The sequence below is a fragment of the Doryrhamphus excisus genome, chromosome 1 (genome assembly GCF_030265055.1).
Source record: "Doryrhamphus excisus isolate RoL2022-K1 chromosome 1, RoL_Dexc_1.0, whole genome shotgun sequence".
NCBI classification, from domain to species: domain Eukaryota; kingdom Metazoa; phylum Chordata; class Actinopteri; order Syngnathiformes; family Syngnathidae; genus Doryrhamphus; species Doryrhamphus excisus.
This window is the reverse complement of record NC_080466.1, coordinates 14,602,843-14,620,051: the sequence shown is the minus strand read 5'-3', so window position 1 is coordinate 14,620,051 and position 17,209 is coordinate 14,602,843. Positions and strand designations below refer to the sequence as shown.

General features: G+C 38.9%; 1 protein-coding gene across 4 annotated transcripts in view; it reads right to left on the bottom strand.

Moving 5' to 3' along the window:
* The window catches only part of LOC131126482 (axin-2-like), a 61,155-nt gene extending 44,215 nt beyond the window's left edge, over positions 1 to 16,940 (bottom strand). For 3 of the 4 annotated variants that reach the window (XM_058069088.1, XM_058069093.1, XM_058069098.1), the window contains exons 1-4: positions 16,776 to 16,940; positions 6,550 to 6,630; positions 2,535 to 2,714; positions 1,908 to 1,993 (exon numbers count right to left, since the gene is read on the bottom strand). The gene's annotated coding sequence lies outside the window, so the exon portion shown is untranslated. The remainder of the gene's footprint in view (positions 1 to 1,907; positions 1,994 to 2,534; positions 2,715 to 6,549; positions 6,631 to 16,775) is intronic. The other variant, XM_058069104.1, reaches the window with a different exon arrangement.
* Between the last annotated feature and the right edge of the window lie 269 nt (positions 16,941 to 17,209).

Sequence of the window (17,209 nt, the reverse complement as noted above, 5' to 3'; positions counted from 1 at the left end):
CTAATTGGCTAATTTGACAAAAGATAACAAAAACGACAACAAAAGAGAGAGACTGACAAAGTGTGTGATGAAGGAATGATAAGGCTGTTCAATTGTGATGGTTGTCAAGATGAGTACTTTGAGACATTGACTTTAGTTTTTAAAAAATGTTATATTTTTCTGAATTAAACACATAAAATTCGTTTACAATGGACATATTTGCATTCCATCAATTAAACAAATGCCCTCGTTGACTTGAGAGGCCATCCACGTATAAATATTGGCCTTATATGCAAAGTACAGATGGTTCTAGACTGTGACCTTGGAGAGACACACAACTCAGATTTCCATCTGCTTACACTTACATTGATGTAAGACTCATACCCCCCCAACCCCCCCACCCCCCCTTCAGTTCTCTTCCTCCCTTTGTTGTCCCTGTTGTTGTTTCCATGTCTTAAAAATATCCCACCCCTGTTCTGTACATTGTGTTACCATGGCAATTGCCACGTCCCGCAAGCAAAGGAAGCGTGAGTGTGTATGTTTACGTCTTTAATGTGTGTTCACGTGCCAATTGCTGTGCTATCAGCTACGCGCAGCTATGCTACGACGTACCAATGCTAGTTCTTGTTCTTATAAAGAAAGGAGAAACATCAGCAGCATCCAGGCTTTGTCTCCTGGTTCTCCTTCATCCTTATCTTCCTCCACTAAACAAGCCTCCCAATATGACTCCAATATGAATTCCTTTGTTTCCTTAGTTGACAATTAACACTTCTGATAAGCATAAGAAATACATGCACAGGCTGAAAAGGTCCGAGTCCAGGAGGTTGTGATGGTTTTGGCTAATAGAGGTTAGACACACATACACACCAACACACACAAGCAAAAGCGGGGATTGGAGACGGAAGCTGTCTCCTCAGCGAGATGATAGTCTGGCTAAGTCAACTTATTCCACCAACACCAGTTTGTGATAGCTTGAAGCAGATAGCTTTTTCTCCTGCAAGCTAGCAATCCCTTCAAACAAACTTGTCTAATGAAAATACATTCCTGACTTGGGCAGATTTACCAGATTTCTCCTTCTCCAAATGTTTGTGTGCAAGTACTGTCGGTGTTGGGAGGGTGAGGGGGGGTGAGGGGGGTGATGGGTGGCTGGGGAGCCCATTTGACAAAATGCTGACACTGGAGCACTCGGCCTTTGTGTGTGGAATGAGCTATGTACGTTTATATCACCAAACAGCTTAGCGAGACCTAGCAAGAGCAGGCGCTAACATATAATAAGGCCGAGGTTGCAGGAAGCTAACAGTAAGAACAGGAATGGAGGTTGGATCTCCTCTCTGGTTTCACTCCCGTTTTCTCTCCTAATCCAAAACATTAGTTTCATTCGGGGAATTGTCAGGGCTGGGATCCCGACCCAGACCCGTATACAGGTTGAGATCTGGTCTTGGCGAAGGCTTGCTTAATCATTCCGGTTTGGGATCATTGTCCCGTTTGAACACTCTGGCAGCTCAACTTTTGAGATTTGAGGTGAACGATTCCATCGATCTGTACGGCAGTCGACTGGTTAGCGCGCAGACCTCACAGCTAGAAGACCCGGGTTCAATTCCACCCTCGGCCATGTCTGCGTGGAGTTTGCATGTTCTCCCCGTGCATGCGTGGGTTTTCTCCGGGTACTCCGGTTGCCTCCCACATTCCAAAAACATGCTAGGTTAATTGAATAAGTGAATTTCCATGAAGTAGGATTCATGATATGGAAAGAATATTTTAGTAGCTAGAGCAGAGAAAACATATCGTTCACATGCTAGGTGAACTCTACGTTTGCAGGTGTGACTGGGATCGTGGTTTCTATGGAAACCGAGGTGTCTATCGAGTGTGCCCCCCACATCCCTCCGCGGGTGATGTGATGGTCTTTTGAAGCAAAGACAATAATCTACCTCTCATTCTTCTCCACACCTCCTTCTGCTGGAGTTGACTTTCCAGTTCTTGGCTTCTTCCAGGTACTATCCACATGGTAACGTTCCTGTGAGGGGAGGGTTGTTTTTTTTTGGGGGGGGGGGGGGGGGGGGTTTGAAAATGTCATACATATATAGTAGGGATGAGTGAGTACACCACTATCTGTATTTGTATCTGTTCACTGTAAATCTAAATTAACTGTATTCATACTCTGATTGGGCACAATCCACATAGACAGGAAGTGGGTGTGGTTTTACCCACCATGATTTTCTAGAACCTGCGTAATGCCTTCATTGTAAGTGTGAGGACTACAAACCCAAGCTCACCAGAAGGTTACCAGACTTTTACAACAAAGTATCAGAACTTTGGTTTAGATTTCGATTCATGGAGGTTCTGTCCAGTTATTGTCAAATAAGGAATAAAATAAGGAATATGTCACATAAAACGGGATATGTAACGTCACAGATTTTGACATTAAATGATATTTATAAAAAGCAATCAATAAAGGAAGTAACTAAGCCCTACTCTAGTCATTATGCCTGCCCACCGGCGTTGTGCTACGACGTTTTAATGAGCTCATGTGTCTCATTACTGAACAAAGGACAAACCATCACATGTCGTCCACAGTCTCCGGTCAGGCCACTTCTTCTCCAGCTGTTCCTTGTCATCCTTCAACGTCCTCTTCAAACGTCTCCGTTTCCTCATGGGAGCTCGGAGCTCTGCCAGCCGAGCCACCTTCCCCACTGTGGTCTCCACCGTGGTCGCCCACCGCCACCTCTTTCTGCACCCTGAAACAGAAAGACCACGTCAGCGCTCAAGGTACGCATACATAACTCTTATTGCAGGAAATGTATTCTAGAACTCCCAGCACCACGAGGGAATTAGACGTCCCCACGTGACGGCATCAAAGAGCCGAGGTTAGAGCCCCTCAATGTGCCCGCATTGAAGCAATTCCCAGGTGGACAGCCGATGGCCCCTTCTCCGCACGCTCCAATGGGATCAGGAAAGGTCACTTGGCAACACAGGTCAAAGCTTTGATCCAATCAGAGGAAAATCCAGTGACGGGGGGGCTTTTATGTTTGCAGGAAATGGTTGGCTGTCATTTTGGATTTCAGAGGAAACACACCCGGCTAAAGGCAACCCGGTAGAATCCCAAATTATTGTGCATAGTTGCTTTCGATGCATGGAATCTAACATTCTATGACATTCCCACAAAAGCCCTCCAAAGTTACAGGATGTTTGCATGCAGATATTGAAAAGGTGCAGATATTGACCTTCAAGGGTGACAGTGACCTTGCACGCTTTGAACATTTTCTCGTCTACACCCCCGCTTTCTCTCTTTCTTTCACTGCATGCACTTGATCCCTGAAATGAATGGCCGTGCCGGCCGGGGTGCTTAAGTAAAAACTACATTAGCAAGGCAAATGGCAGCAATGCTTTTGTTCAAAACCAGTGGATGGTCCCACATATATGGAAATACAGCCTCCCCCCCCTCCCCCGCTACGTGGTGCGTCCTTAAAATGTCTTAATTAATACAGGATTCCTCATTCATGCTTGATTACAACTTATTATTAGTCCAAAAAGTACATTGTATTTTTTTCAGCCCATATTGTGCATTTTCATGTATAAACAGGGCTTAATCAACTCAAATATAAATATAAGACATTAAGACCACCATCCACTCATAGATGTAGTGTGTGTAGTAATCTACATGGGCCACTAGGTGTCAGTAATTGTTTGGTGAGACAGGCACCAGATAATAATAATAATAATAATAATAATAATAATAATAATAATAATAATAATAATAATAATAATAATAATAATAATAATAATAATAATAATAATAATAATAATAATAATAATAATAATAATAATAATAATAATAATAATAATAATAATAATAATAATAATAATAACAATAAATATTAAATACAATTATAATAATAAATTGAATAAAATGGAATGAAATAAATAAAATGAAATAAAATAAAATACAATAAAATGAATGAAAAATTATTATTATGCACGTAATGCATTATTATGCAATTATATGCAATTATTATAATTATATAATTCTTATTCAATATTAATATTAATAATAATTTGTATTTTATTTTATTATTGTTATTTATTATTATTAATAATAATGATTTTATTTTATTTTATTATTATTATTGTTATTATTACTACTATTAATAATAATAATAATAATAAATAACATAACATAAAACAATAATAATAATTACTATTATTATTATTATTATTATTATTATTATTATTATTATTATTATTATTATTATTATTATTATTATTATTATTATTATTATTATTATTATTATTATTATTATTATTATTATTATTATTATTATTATTATTATTACAAGGGCTCCTGTTGCAGCCAAAGCCCACAACAAACGAACCCCTGATGTCACTTCCTGTCCACCACCCACTCTGCTCCCCTACAAGGGGGTCATATTCTTATGTCAAAGAATATCTGTTTCAACTGTTTGTAGTTTTGGATTATAACAGTTTTTATCAGACAGTACGCCTTTTATATAATGACAAATGAGCACAAATTAGCATCAAGATGATGGATCTGCTTCGTAAATAAAGTGGTGTACAATTATATAATCAAATGTTGCCCGTCCAAAATAAAACACAAATAGTCGACAGCTCTAAAAGGGATGATGAACGTTGGACACCCCGGCAACTTTGACATTGAAAAGCATGAGCATCCCTCCTTCACAGACACACAGAAAATAAACATTCAGCTTACGATAACAAACTTATAGATTCAGTACTAATTGAAAAGATAATTTGACAACTGGTCGTAAAAGGAGTGGGCTGAGGCCTCGGGTTATTCCGCCCACCCAGGATAACCAACCAAGATCAATCAGCAATGACCCCCACCTACACGTTCAATACTAAATCAAAAAACAAACAGAAATTCGACCTTAATTGTGACACAAAAGAACATGTTTCTGTTTTTTTTTCATTTATCACATTATTATTCAGCATTCTTTGAAATGTAAAACTGAACTGAACGTTCCTCGTCATTACCACCCCACAAGTTGATGGCTATAAAGATAAATACGCACCAAAAGTGGCGGTCTCGTGTTTATTCCATATTTAAAGTGAAGTCACAGAGCACTGTCAATCAAAAAGAAGCATTAGCATTTCAGTACTGAGTACTGGTTGGTACCAGAATAAGCATAAGTTTACATTGGTTTATGTTCAATACTAGCAAGATAGCAAGAAGAAAAAAAAAACTTATTAGGAAAGCAGGAAGTGAACAAATGTAACAGTTACTGATTGTAAAAGTACCAGATGGAGGGGTAGGATTTAATAAGCTTTGCTTCTTCCTACTCCTTTTGGACATGTGGAACTGGGAACTGATTATGGGATGAACTCTTCTCTCGTCCATTATGATATTGTCATAATTCGATTTTTATTGTACTAATTTCTTGCAATGACAGGACTGCTGTAAAAAAAATTGCAACAAAAATTTCCCCGAAAAACTGCAGAACAAAACCCAACAACGTCCTCCTCATGTCCTCTACGAGAAAGACAGACATACAAAAAGTCCCTCCATGATCAAATTATTATTATTCCTATTGTTATTATTGTTATTATTAATAAATAACATAACAATATGAATTATAAAATAATAACAATATGAATATTAATAATAATAATTATTATTATTAAATATAATAATAAAAATAAAAATAATAATTATTATGATTATTTATTCATTTATTCATTTATTATAATAATGATTATAATAATAATAATAGTTATTATTATTATTATTATTACCAAGTGTTGGATTGTTCACCCACCAATAGGGAACGTGAGCTGGGTTTAGACCGTCGTGAGACAGGTTATTTTTACCCTACTGATGATGTGTCATCATAATAATAATTATTATGATATTGTCATAATTCGATTTTTATTGTACTCATTTCTTGCAATGACAGGACTGCTGTAAAAAAAAATGTAAAACCGCAGAACAAAAGCCAGCAACGTCCTCCTTATGTCCTCTACGAGAAAGACAGACATACAAAGAGTCCCTCCATGATCAAATGCAAACACTCCCAAATACCCCCCACCCATCCCCTCCACACACAAACACCCCCAAAGTTAGACGGGTGGGACGTATGGGAACGACTGTGATCTCCACCCTGTCTTCTCCCAATCCGAGATATTAGTGACAGAACAATAAATGACTTTAGCGAGGAGGTGATTGGGGAACAATAATTAACCATGAGCATGCAGCGGTACAAAGATGCTCTCCAAAGACTTGCCTGCCGAGCCCCCCCAGGGGGACGGAATGGAGCTTCAATTAACTGACAGGCGCATGTATTAGAATTTCTATGGTGGGCCTGGGTGGGATGGTGAGATGCGGGACGACAATGCTTTGAAAAGCAGTGTGGTTTCCCCATCAAACACGTCCTCCGGGTCCTTTGATCTGTTGGGTGGTATGTGTCCTTGGAGATACGTGTCGACTTCCTCAAAGCTCTTTGTCGCCGCCACCTCATTTTGCCGTGCTGTATAGCTAGCTCAGCTGCATTGAGAATACTACCATCATATAAGAGGTACACAATAATACATACATACTTCCTAGACTGGTTATCCTGGTCACGGGTCACGGCGACGCTGGAGTCCATTCCTGCTGGGTGGATGATATCAAATCATCACCTGTCAATCACAGAAGTAACACCAAAGCTAAATACAAGGATGAAGAGTCTTGAACCAGTCATGATGTGCTAGTATATATATCACTATATTGACACTTATGACACATTATGGCATTGGATGCTCATATCACCTCCTACTTTGATACGGGACAAAAAAAAAAAATTTAGATATAAATTTTTAGTGATTTTTTTTAGAAATTTTTGGAAATTTTTGTAAAATTTTAGTGATATTAGATAGAAAATAAAAATAGAAAAAACCCATAATATTTTGATTTTATTGTGTTTTTTAATAACTTTTTTTAACAAATATTTTGATTTTATTCTCATTAAATCACGTTTAAAAATATGTTTCTGTTATTTTTAAAAATGTATTTCAACTTTCTTCTTGTACAATTTTAATTACAATAATTATTTAAGTCAATTAAAATAACTTTATTCCCATCATGTTTGGACTTAATAATTAATCATAATTTAAAATTTTCAAATTTTTTTTCTTGATGAGTGTTCTATTTATTTTTAAGTTTATATTTTTATAACCAGTCATGATGTGCTATATATATCACTATATTGACACTTACTATGGTACCCATTATGTCACTGGATGACTGGATCACCTCCTACTTCGGTAAGAGGCAAAAATAAAAAAAAATAAAAATTAAAAAATATCAAAATAAAAAATATTATTAAAAATATTTAAAAAATATTGTTATTATTAAAATAATATTAATTTATTATTCGAGAATACAGGAGAGAATGAGCCCTCCCTTTTTGTGCATCCATAATCTGCCAATGAATATCCATCCAATCATTTTCTCTCCCGCCTGTCCTTCCGAGGGAAATGCTGGAGCCTTACCATGCTGACTTTGGGCGGAAGGCAGTGGATGTAGACCCTGGACTGGTGGCCAGCCAATCACAGGGCACATATAGACAAACAACCATTCACACTCACATTCATACCTATGGACAATTTGGAGTCGCTAATTAACCTAGCATGTTTTTGGAATGTGGGAGGAAACTGGAGCACGGTGCACTGTGGTCGGACACACTCTTTAGGTCGCCAACGTGCCACCCTGGAGGTCACAGGAACCAGGGTAGCATTCCACCCAGCTGAACCGGTTTACTCTTCACTTCCCGAGAAAAACCTTAGTTTTTAGGTATGGGGGCTTCTGTCTTGGAGCGGACTATTGTCTCCCCAGCACCACATTCCCATTTCCCATCTCCACATTGCTACAAAAGCATCACTATCCGCTCCTCCATCTGCCCCTCCCCACTGTCATTTCAATCCTGTATCAACACTCAAGGACCCAATGTCGGGTATCATCTTGTCTGGTGAGTTGGGCGTCTGGTGACACTCCTAGTAATTAGGCCTGAGCCGGTATGAGATTCTGATGGTGAAATACCCTTGGGCAAACACATCACTGTTTCACGGTGTTATAATTACAGCTCTAAAATGTGTAAAAAAAATCAGTGTAACAGCCTAATACAGTGCTTTTCAAATAGTGGGGCGGGGCCCCCATGGGGGCCACAGTGAACAGGGAGGACTTTCAATATTAGCGCGAACCTGCCAACATGTATGAATTTGTCATCATCAGCATGCAATTTCATTCTTGAATATGCTGGAATGCTTCATTGCTTTCTGTTCCCCGGTGGGGGGGGGGGGGGGGGACAAAAAATCATTGGTGTGACAGAAGACGACGGAAGTGGAACATTTGTATTCAAAATATATTCAAAAGGCAGATTTCTTGAATAGTTGATGAATTCTTTATGCCGTCTAATTTGTCTTACCTTGCAACTCAACTCACAACATCATACTGATTTTTGTCATTGAAAAAAACAAAGCAAAATGCAAATTAATGCAATCTTTATGAGGTTTAAGAAGGTTACAAAAAATATGAAAATCAGCATGTAGACTGGCCTTTGGCGCCCGTACGACCGGTTGTGACCTCAGCAAAAGAAGAGGGTTGGGCTTTGGGCATCAATGGGAACGGTAATCGTTCATTTTTTAACATTTGGAGTCCTGTCTTTGGTGATCCACCAGCCCGTTGGATGGATGGATGGATGGATGGATGTGGATGGATGGATGGATGGACGGATGGATAGATGGATGGATGTGGATGTGGATGTGGATGTGGATGTGGATGTGGATGTGGATGTGGATGTGGATGTGGATGTGGATGTGGATGTGGATGGATGGATGGATGGATGTGGATGGATGTGGATGGACGGATGGACGGATGTGGATGAATGGATGTGGATGGATGGATAGATGTATGTGGATGGATGGATGGATGTGGATGGACGGATGGACAGATGGATGGATGTGGATGGACGGATGGATGGATGTGGATGGATGGATGGATAGATGGATGTGGATGGATGGATGGATGGATGGATGGATGGATGGATAGATGGATGTGGATGGATGGATGGACGGATGGACAGATGGACGGATGTGGATGGACGGATGGATGGATGTGGATGGATGGATGGATGGATAGATGGATAGATGGATAGATGGATGTGGATGGATGGATGGATGTAGATGGATGTGGATGGATGGACAGATGGACGGATGGATGTGGATGGATGGATGTGGATGATGGATGGATGTGGATGTGGATGTGGATGTGGATGATGGATGATGGATGATGGATGATGGATGATGGATGATGGATGGATGGATGGATGGATGTGGATGGACGGATGGATGGATGTGGATGGACGGACGGATGGACGGATAGATGGACGGATGGATGGATGGACGGATGGACAGATGGATGGACGGATGGATGGATGGATGGATGGTATACTGTGCTACACCTTCAACTGGGTGTAATGTGCTGGTTTAAAACAAATTCTAATTCCTAACCTGAACAGATGAACACAAGCCACTAGTGTGAATCATATTACTAGTCCAGATGTAAGTCATATAAAAACACAGATGCTTTCAGACATCAACGCCTGAGTCTCTTTGTGGACACCACCCTTTTTTTAATTGCATGCGTACCTTATGTAAATGCTAATCCAATGGCTGACATGTTCTGCAAGCGTGATGCAAGTATCAGAGAGAAATCCTAGGCTCCCTCGAGGATCACAGCAAAACTCAGGACACACAAAAAGGACACAAATCCACACCCAATACACAAATTGTAATATTTAGAGAGTTCAATTCTCTGTTTGTACGTAAGTGACCTTTTCTATGATTGGAATTATGTGCGAGCAATAGAGAACTAGCAGACCCTGAGCCCCAAACCAGCGTGTCCTGCAGTGACCGCATATTGAATACCAATCAGAAGCATGGCGTTTGCCAGCCTCGGTGCAGCGCTTATTCCCAGTGCGCCCACTGCAGCTCAATCAGAAGAACCCCGGTGGATAAAAAGAGATCACTTGCTCTTGCAGCGGCTCTGTGAATTTGAGCTAATACCACATTTGCAAGTCTTCAAGTGCAAAGGGGGGGGCTGGTCGAGGAGGTTGTGGGATAAAGAAATAAAGCAGACAGAAGAACAGGATAAAAATGTAAAAGATAGAAACATGGTAAAAGTAGCAAACCAGGACATAAACATGAATGAATTGCAATAAATAAAGCTGTGAATGGCTTTGTGGGCCACTAGCGATGGAAGTGATGCCTGGATGGGGATTATGCTCTTTTCATCATAAAGCCCCATCTGGTCTACTAGCGAGAGCACGTCTGTCCGGGCCTCTTGCCCTTTAAAGTGCCGGCTTGGGTTACACATCAATGCGGTCCCTTTGCAGCTGTGGGGAAAATAAAACGCGGCGATCCTGCAAAAGCCTGTAAAAGTGTGCACGCATACGCACGGTATGGTGCTCATCAATGACGAGCATGTGTGTGTGTGTGTATGCAAATACACAGATGGATAAACGAGGTGAGATATTACACAGATTGGCTGCACACATTTACATGTATGCATGTAGCCCCTCCCCCAACGTCCCACAGATGGGACAATGGTCAAACAGCAAAGGTTTTTGAAGTATGTTTGATTGTCAGTTGAAAGAGCCAACCATAATTAAAACCAATGGGCAGTCATGTGACGTTAATGAACAGAAGTGGTCCTCATTTTTTTTTTTTTTTACTAAACTGCTAAACTAAACTAAACAGATGTCTTTTCAATTCATGTAGAATACGGATGACCGCATAAAATGGCGTATCAGATTGATATCATTAGCCACGTATACATGGACCCAAATATTCCAATTCCATTCGGTTTATTTGCTCAAAACGGAAAGAATGTAACCTTTGTATACATCTCATTCCCAAAGAAAAGTGCCAATCCCAATGAATATATAATCGGATTCCCAGGGATGGAATATTCCTTTCCCCAATCCGATTGAGGTATCTTGTACCCGCTCAAACGGAAAGTTGTCAAGGTACGTTCTTCTTCGTGGTGTTTTTCTTCTTCTGTTGTTTATTGGCGGTTGGCAAGCAGCTTTGGTGTGCATTAGCGCCATCTGTGGAACAGAATCTAAACCCTTCTATACACCATTCACAAGTTCAAAACATTCAATCACGTTTCACAATTTTTACTGGTTTTCAAACTGTGAATTTTTCATGGAGATGGATCGATGGATGGATGGATGGATGTGGATGGATGGATGTGGATGGATGGATGTGGATGGATGGATGGATGTGGATGGATGGATGTGGATGGATGGATGTGGATGGATGGATGTAAATGGATGGACGGCTGGATGAATGGATGGATGGATGTGGATGGATGGCTGGTGGACGGACGGCTGGATGGATGGCTGGATGGATGGATGGACGGATGGATGTGGATGGATGGATGGATTTATGTGGATAGATGGAAGGATGGATGGATGGATGGATGTGGATGGATGGATGGATTTATGTGGATAGATGGAAGGATGGATGGATGGATATGGATGGATGGATGTGGATAGATGGATGGATAGATGGATAGATGGATAGATGGATAGATGGATAGATGGATAGATGGATAGATGGATAGATGGATAGATGGATAGATGGATAGATGGATAGATGGATAGATGGATAGATGGATAGATGGATAGATGGATAGATGGATTGACTGAAAGACCGAGACTGAGAGATTGACCAACACTTATCGGCTGTTCATTCATGACCGACTTGTTGAGTCGGAACGAACGTGAACATGAGTGAACGGACTGACTCGACATGGCTAACCAGGCTAACGACTAATTGAACGAAATGAACGAAATGAACGAAATGAACGAAATGAACGAAATGAACGAAATGAACAAAATGAACAAAATGAACAAAATGAACAAAATGAACAAAATGAACAAAATGAACAAAATGAACAAAATGAACAAAATGAACAAAATGAATGAAATGAACGGATCTTTTTACTGAATGAACCGGAATGATCCGGTTCACTGAAATGAACGTTTTTGCCCACCACTAGTCAGTAGCAGTTTTGGTGTTTTTACACTACTTTATTTTACATCCACTTGCATGGTCTGTGCACAGGGGTAGATCGCAGGCTAACGACCAGTTGACCGAAATTAACAAAATGAACGGATCTTTTTACTGAATGAAGCGGAATGATCGGTTTTGCCCACCAGTACTCTGCTCCATGTATGCACACTCTATAATGCTACACAGGTAACCACTTTTGTCCTATTACTGGCTGATACGATCTGCAGTCTCTGTTCCGTGTTTGGGAACTTAAGTGTTTAATTTCTCTGACTAGCATGTACCCGCTAAAAAGATACGTACATTCCAGATCACTCAGCATTAATGAATGAGCATCCATTTAAGGGGAAAGTGATTTCGGTCAAATCTGTCCTGCAGATGTACTATAAATTACCTTTCATAGACCAAAGTGCCTTTGAGCCACAAATGATATTTGATGTCCCGCATTAACCTCAAGGACATCATTCCGTTTGGTGCTCTGCAGACTTTTTAATTCAGTGTGAATTAGCTGGGGAGGACGAGGAGGATGCTTCTTCATCTTTCCGCACCACTTTCACTATCATAGGAAGAAAGAACCGCAATCTCGTCATCTTCCTAGAACTGTTCCAAGACCAGCAGCACAAGAAGAAAGCTAAAGATATTATTATCGGTAATCTCAGTAGATTGACTACAATTGTAAAATAATTAAAAAATGTAATTTGATTAGTTTGCCATGAAATGCGAGTCCACCAACAAAATCGGAAAGTGTTGCCGAGTAACTAACGAACAAAGAGATGAAAGACAGCGAGTCTCGGATGGGATGGAGGGGAAATGTTAGAATGTTAGGCGGTTGGAAATGGTGCTGTTAATAAACGAGTGGGTCTCAGCTGTTTCCCGAGTCTTCAGCCTCTGGGTGCATTTGTCTGTCTCTTTATTGTGCTGCTTCTGTCAATGCCGGACCTTGGCTGGCGTCTGGACAGCTCAAATGACAACGCTGCCGGCAATACCGAGATAGTTAATGGGAGAAATGGGAGACAAAAGGAGCCCCGATCATTGCATCCGCCCCTTCCTCCCCGAGCAGCCTCAAGGAGATCAAACCTTGATTTCACATCTGTGTTTACAACCTGACCAGAATCCTGTGTGTGCTCCGCATCTGGCTTTATTAAATCAGAGGGAAGCTGGGATGCGTTCATTGTCCTTGGTTGGACTGCGTACTTTTATGCGCTTCCCTGACAAGTGACCGCCAATTCATGGCGGCTAACAATAACCCCGTAATCATTGAGTGGACACCTCTGAAGAAAGACAACCTCCATGTGACCTCCATCCATGATTCCATATTGGATCTCCCAACTCATACTCGGATTGATAACATTATGCCAAGAGCTAGCTTCTTTGCAGTATAGCAATTTGTAGCAATGTGTACAAAGGCTCACGTCCCATCGGAAAAGTTTCTTAATCACAGTCGTCCCTCTAATTCCAGACTTGACTCGCGTTAAATGAATTTCCGTGAAGTAGGATTCATTAATAAAATTAATAAATTATATGTGTTGCTTGGCTGCACGGCGGTCGAGTGGTTAGCACAGCTTAATACGCATTACTACAGCTTCTATTTGGACTACTTGGACTGTCAACCACCCACTACTACCAATAGGCTGGACTGAAGTAGGAGGAGAGCACAAGCTAAATGGCTAATTTGCCTCCAGACAACAAAAGAGAGAGACCGACAAAGTGTGTGATGAAGGAATGATAAGGCTGTTCAATTGTGATGGTTGTTAAGATGAGTGCTTTGAAACATTGACTTTAATTACATTTGTCAACAGGTTACACATAAGTTTGTTATATTTGTTTTTTTTTATTATATTTTTTTGAATTACGTTGGGCTGTGCGAGTGGTTAGCGCTGTACTCCGGATGGTTGGTCATTTTGAGTGCAACTCTAAAAGTAAATGGTAACTCTACATCCGCAAATGTCCATTTGTTAGAACTGTAGAAACGAAACAAAACTAAAGCATTCACCCAGTATTCTATCCAAAAATACATCTCATGAATCACGTATCCGAGAATTCCAGAAACAATACAAGCAGTTGATGTTTGCTAAATACAAAGATGAAGAGTCTTGAACTAGTCATGATGTGCTATATATATCACTATATTGACACTTACTATGGTACCCATTATGGCATTGGATGCTCATATCACCTCCTACTTCCGTACATGACAAAAATAAAAATAAAAAATTAGATATACATTTTTAGTGATTTTTTAAGACATTTTTAGAATTTTTTGTAAATTTTTTAGTGATATTAGAAAATAAAAATAAAAAACACAATATTTTGACTTTATTGTATTTTTTAATAACTTTTTTTAACAAATATTTTGATTTCATTCTCATTAAATGACGTTTAAAAATATGTTTCTGTTATTTAAAAAAATGTTCCAACTATTTCAACATTCTTCTCGTACAATTTTAATTACAATAATTATTTAATTCAATTAAAATAACTTTATTCCCATCATATTTGGACTTAATCATAATTTTAAATTTTCAAATTTTTTTTCTTGATGGGTGTTCTATTTTTGCTGTTTTTTTTAAAGTTTATATTTTTATAACCAGTCATGATGTGCTATATATATCACTATATTGACACTTACTATGGTACCCATTATGGCATTGGATGCTCATATCACCTCCTACTTCCGTACATGACAAAAATAAAAATAAAAAATTAGATATACATTTTTAGTGATTTTTTAAGACATTTTTAGAATTTTTTGTAAATTTTTTAGTGATATTAGAAAATAAAAATAAAAAACACAATATTTTGACTTTATTGTATTTTTTAATAACTTTTTTAACAAATATTTTGATTTCATTCTCATTAAATGACGTTTAAAAATATGTTTCTGTTATTTAAAAAAATGTTCCAACTATTTCAACTTTCTTCTCGTACAATTTTAATTACAATAATTATTTAATTCAATTAAAATAACTTTATTCCCATCATATTTGGACTTAATCATAATTTTAAATTTTCAATTTTTTTTTCTTGATGGGTGTTCTATTTTTGCTGTTTTTTTTTTTAAGTTTATATTTTTATAACCAGTCATGATGTGCTATATATATCACTATATTGACACTTACTATGGTACCCATTATGGCATTGGATGCTCATATCACCTCCTACTTCGGTATGTGACAAAAATAAAAGAAAATTTTTAGATATAAATTTTTAGCGATTTTTTAAGAAATTTTTAGAAATTTTAGCAAAATTTTAGTGATATTAGATAGAAAATAAAAATTAAAAAAACACAATATTTTGACTTTATTGTATTTTTTAATAACTTTTTTAACAAATATTTTGATTTCATTCTCATTAAATGACGTTTAAAAATATGTTTCTGTTATTTTTAAAAATGTTCCAACTATTTCAACTTTCTTCTCGTACAATTTTAATTACAACAATTATTTAATTCAATTAAAATAACTTTATTCCCATCATATTTGGACCTAATAATTAATCATAATTTTAAATTTTCAATTTTTTTTTCTTGATGAGTGTTCTATTTTTACTGTTTTTTTTAAAGTTTATATTTGTATAACCAGTCATGATGTGCTATATATATCACTATATTGACACTTACTATGGTACCTATTATGGCATTGGATGCTCATATCACCTCCTACTTCAGTACGGGACAAAAAAATAAAAAATAAAAAAATGAAAAATTCACTTAAACTCTATTAGGAAAGCAGGAAGTGAACAAATGTAAGAGTTACTGATTGTAAAAGTACCAGATGGAGGGGTAGGATTTAATAAGCTTTGCTTCTTCCTACTCCTTTTGGACATGTGGAACTGGGAACTGATTATGGGATGCATGTTCAAATGAAATACAACCATTACCATTACGTATTAACTAGCGGTTTACCAACTACTACAAAAACAGGCATGGAGTTCTTTCCATGCTGACAATGTACATTTGATGGTGAGGTTGGAAGCCTTGAAGACAATCTGTGTAGAGTTTGTCAACCCACAGAGAAGCCATGCTACGTGGAACCCAGTTGAGCGAGGGAGGGGGGTAAACGAGGAAAAATGCTACAAACTACTCGGAAATAATAAACTCAAGGACTCGCCGGTATTTAGTATCTAACTCCAACTGCAAATACGTCAAATTTGATAAACGGTAGTAATAAGCTTAAGAGGACGATGATGACCGTAACGGCTACCTGCAGTGCACGGACAAATACAATGAATGCGCCCCCACCAAGTCCTCCATCTTTCACGTTGCCAGGGCTTCTCCTTTGGTCAAACGGGGGGGGAAAATGAAAGGAAAAATCCTCCCTGCAGTTTGGGATAAAAGGCCCGACTCAAGCTATCACCAGGAGAGTTTTTAGCTCACTCGGCTACCTGCAGTTTTACGTATATTAGCCTTTTTTACGCCGCAGTCAAATTAATACCCGACGATGTTCAGGACGTTTGTTCGGTGCTTCGTGACATTTCCAGCCCTTTCATGGAATTTTGTTTTGCTTTTCACAAAGAAAAACAAAAAAAAAACACCTGCAGGAGTGTTTTACCATTTTTGCAAAGTGCACCAAAGAAGCTGGATAGCTTAGCAACTTAGCAAACATCAAGTAAGTCGTAGAAAAAACCCAACGTTTCATTGCTGGAAAACACTTTAAAGTAATAACAGGATAGAAAGACGTTTTATCGGAATAATAATTAAGACCCCCTACCTGGCAGCCCCTGGATCCAAGACCCCCGCTGATGGTGCATTGTTAAACCATGGCATCCCATTGACAACATCCCATAGATTGTCAGTTTTTCCCTTGGTGGTCTTGGATTTCGCTTGTCCTTTCTCGGAATTGTGCAACCGGAATAGGTGCGTTCCTGCCCTGTTCACGCTGCAACGCTAGTTCCTCGATCTGATTGGACGACGGCAGAGCAATACTTCATCCTTGTCGTCATGACAACTTGCCAATACCCCAACAGGGGTGTGTTTGTGGCAGGCTGGACCGGATTCCGAATCGTTGTGCATCACGGTTGCCGCATCGCTTAGAACCCCGCCCCCCCCCCTTCGCGTCCTAGCATGCTACGGTAATCTTTTTAGTCGGGTATGTATGGACGACAATCCGAGTCTTGGAGCAGCTGTCCCATCACGGTTTAATAG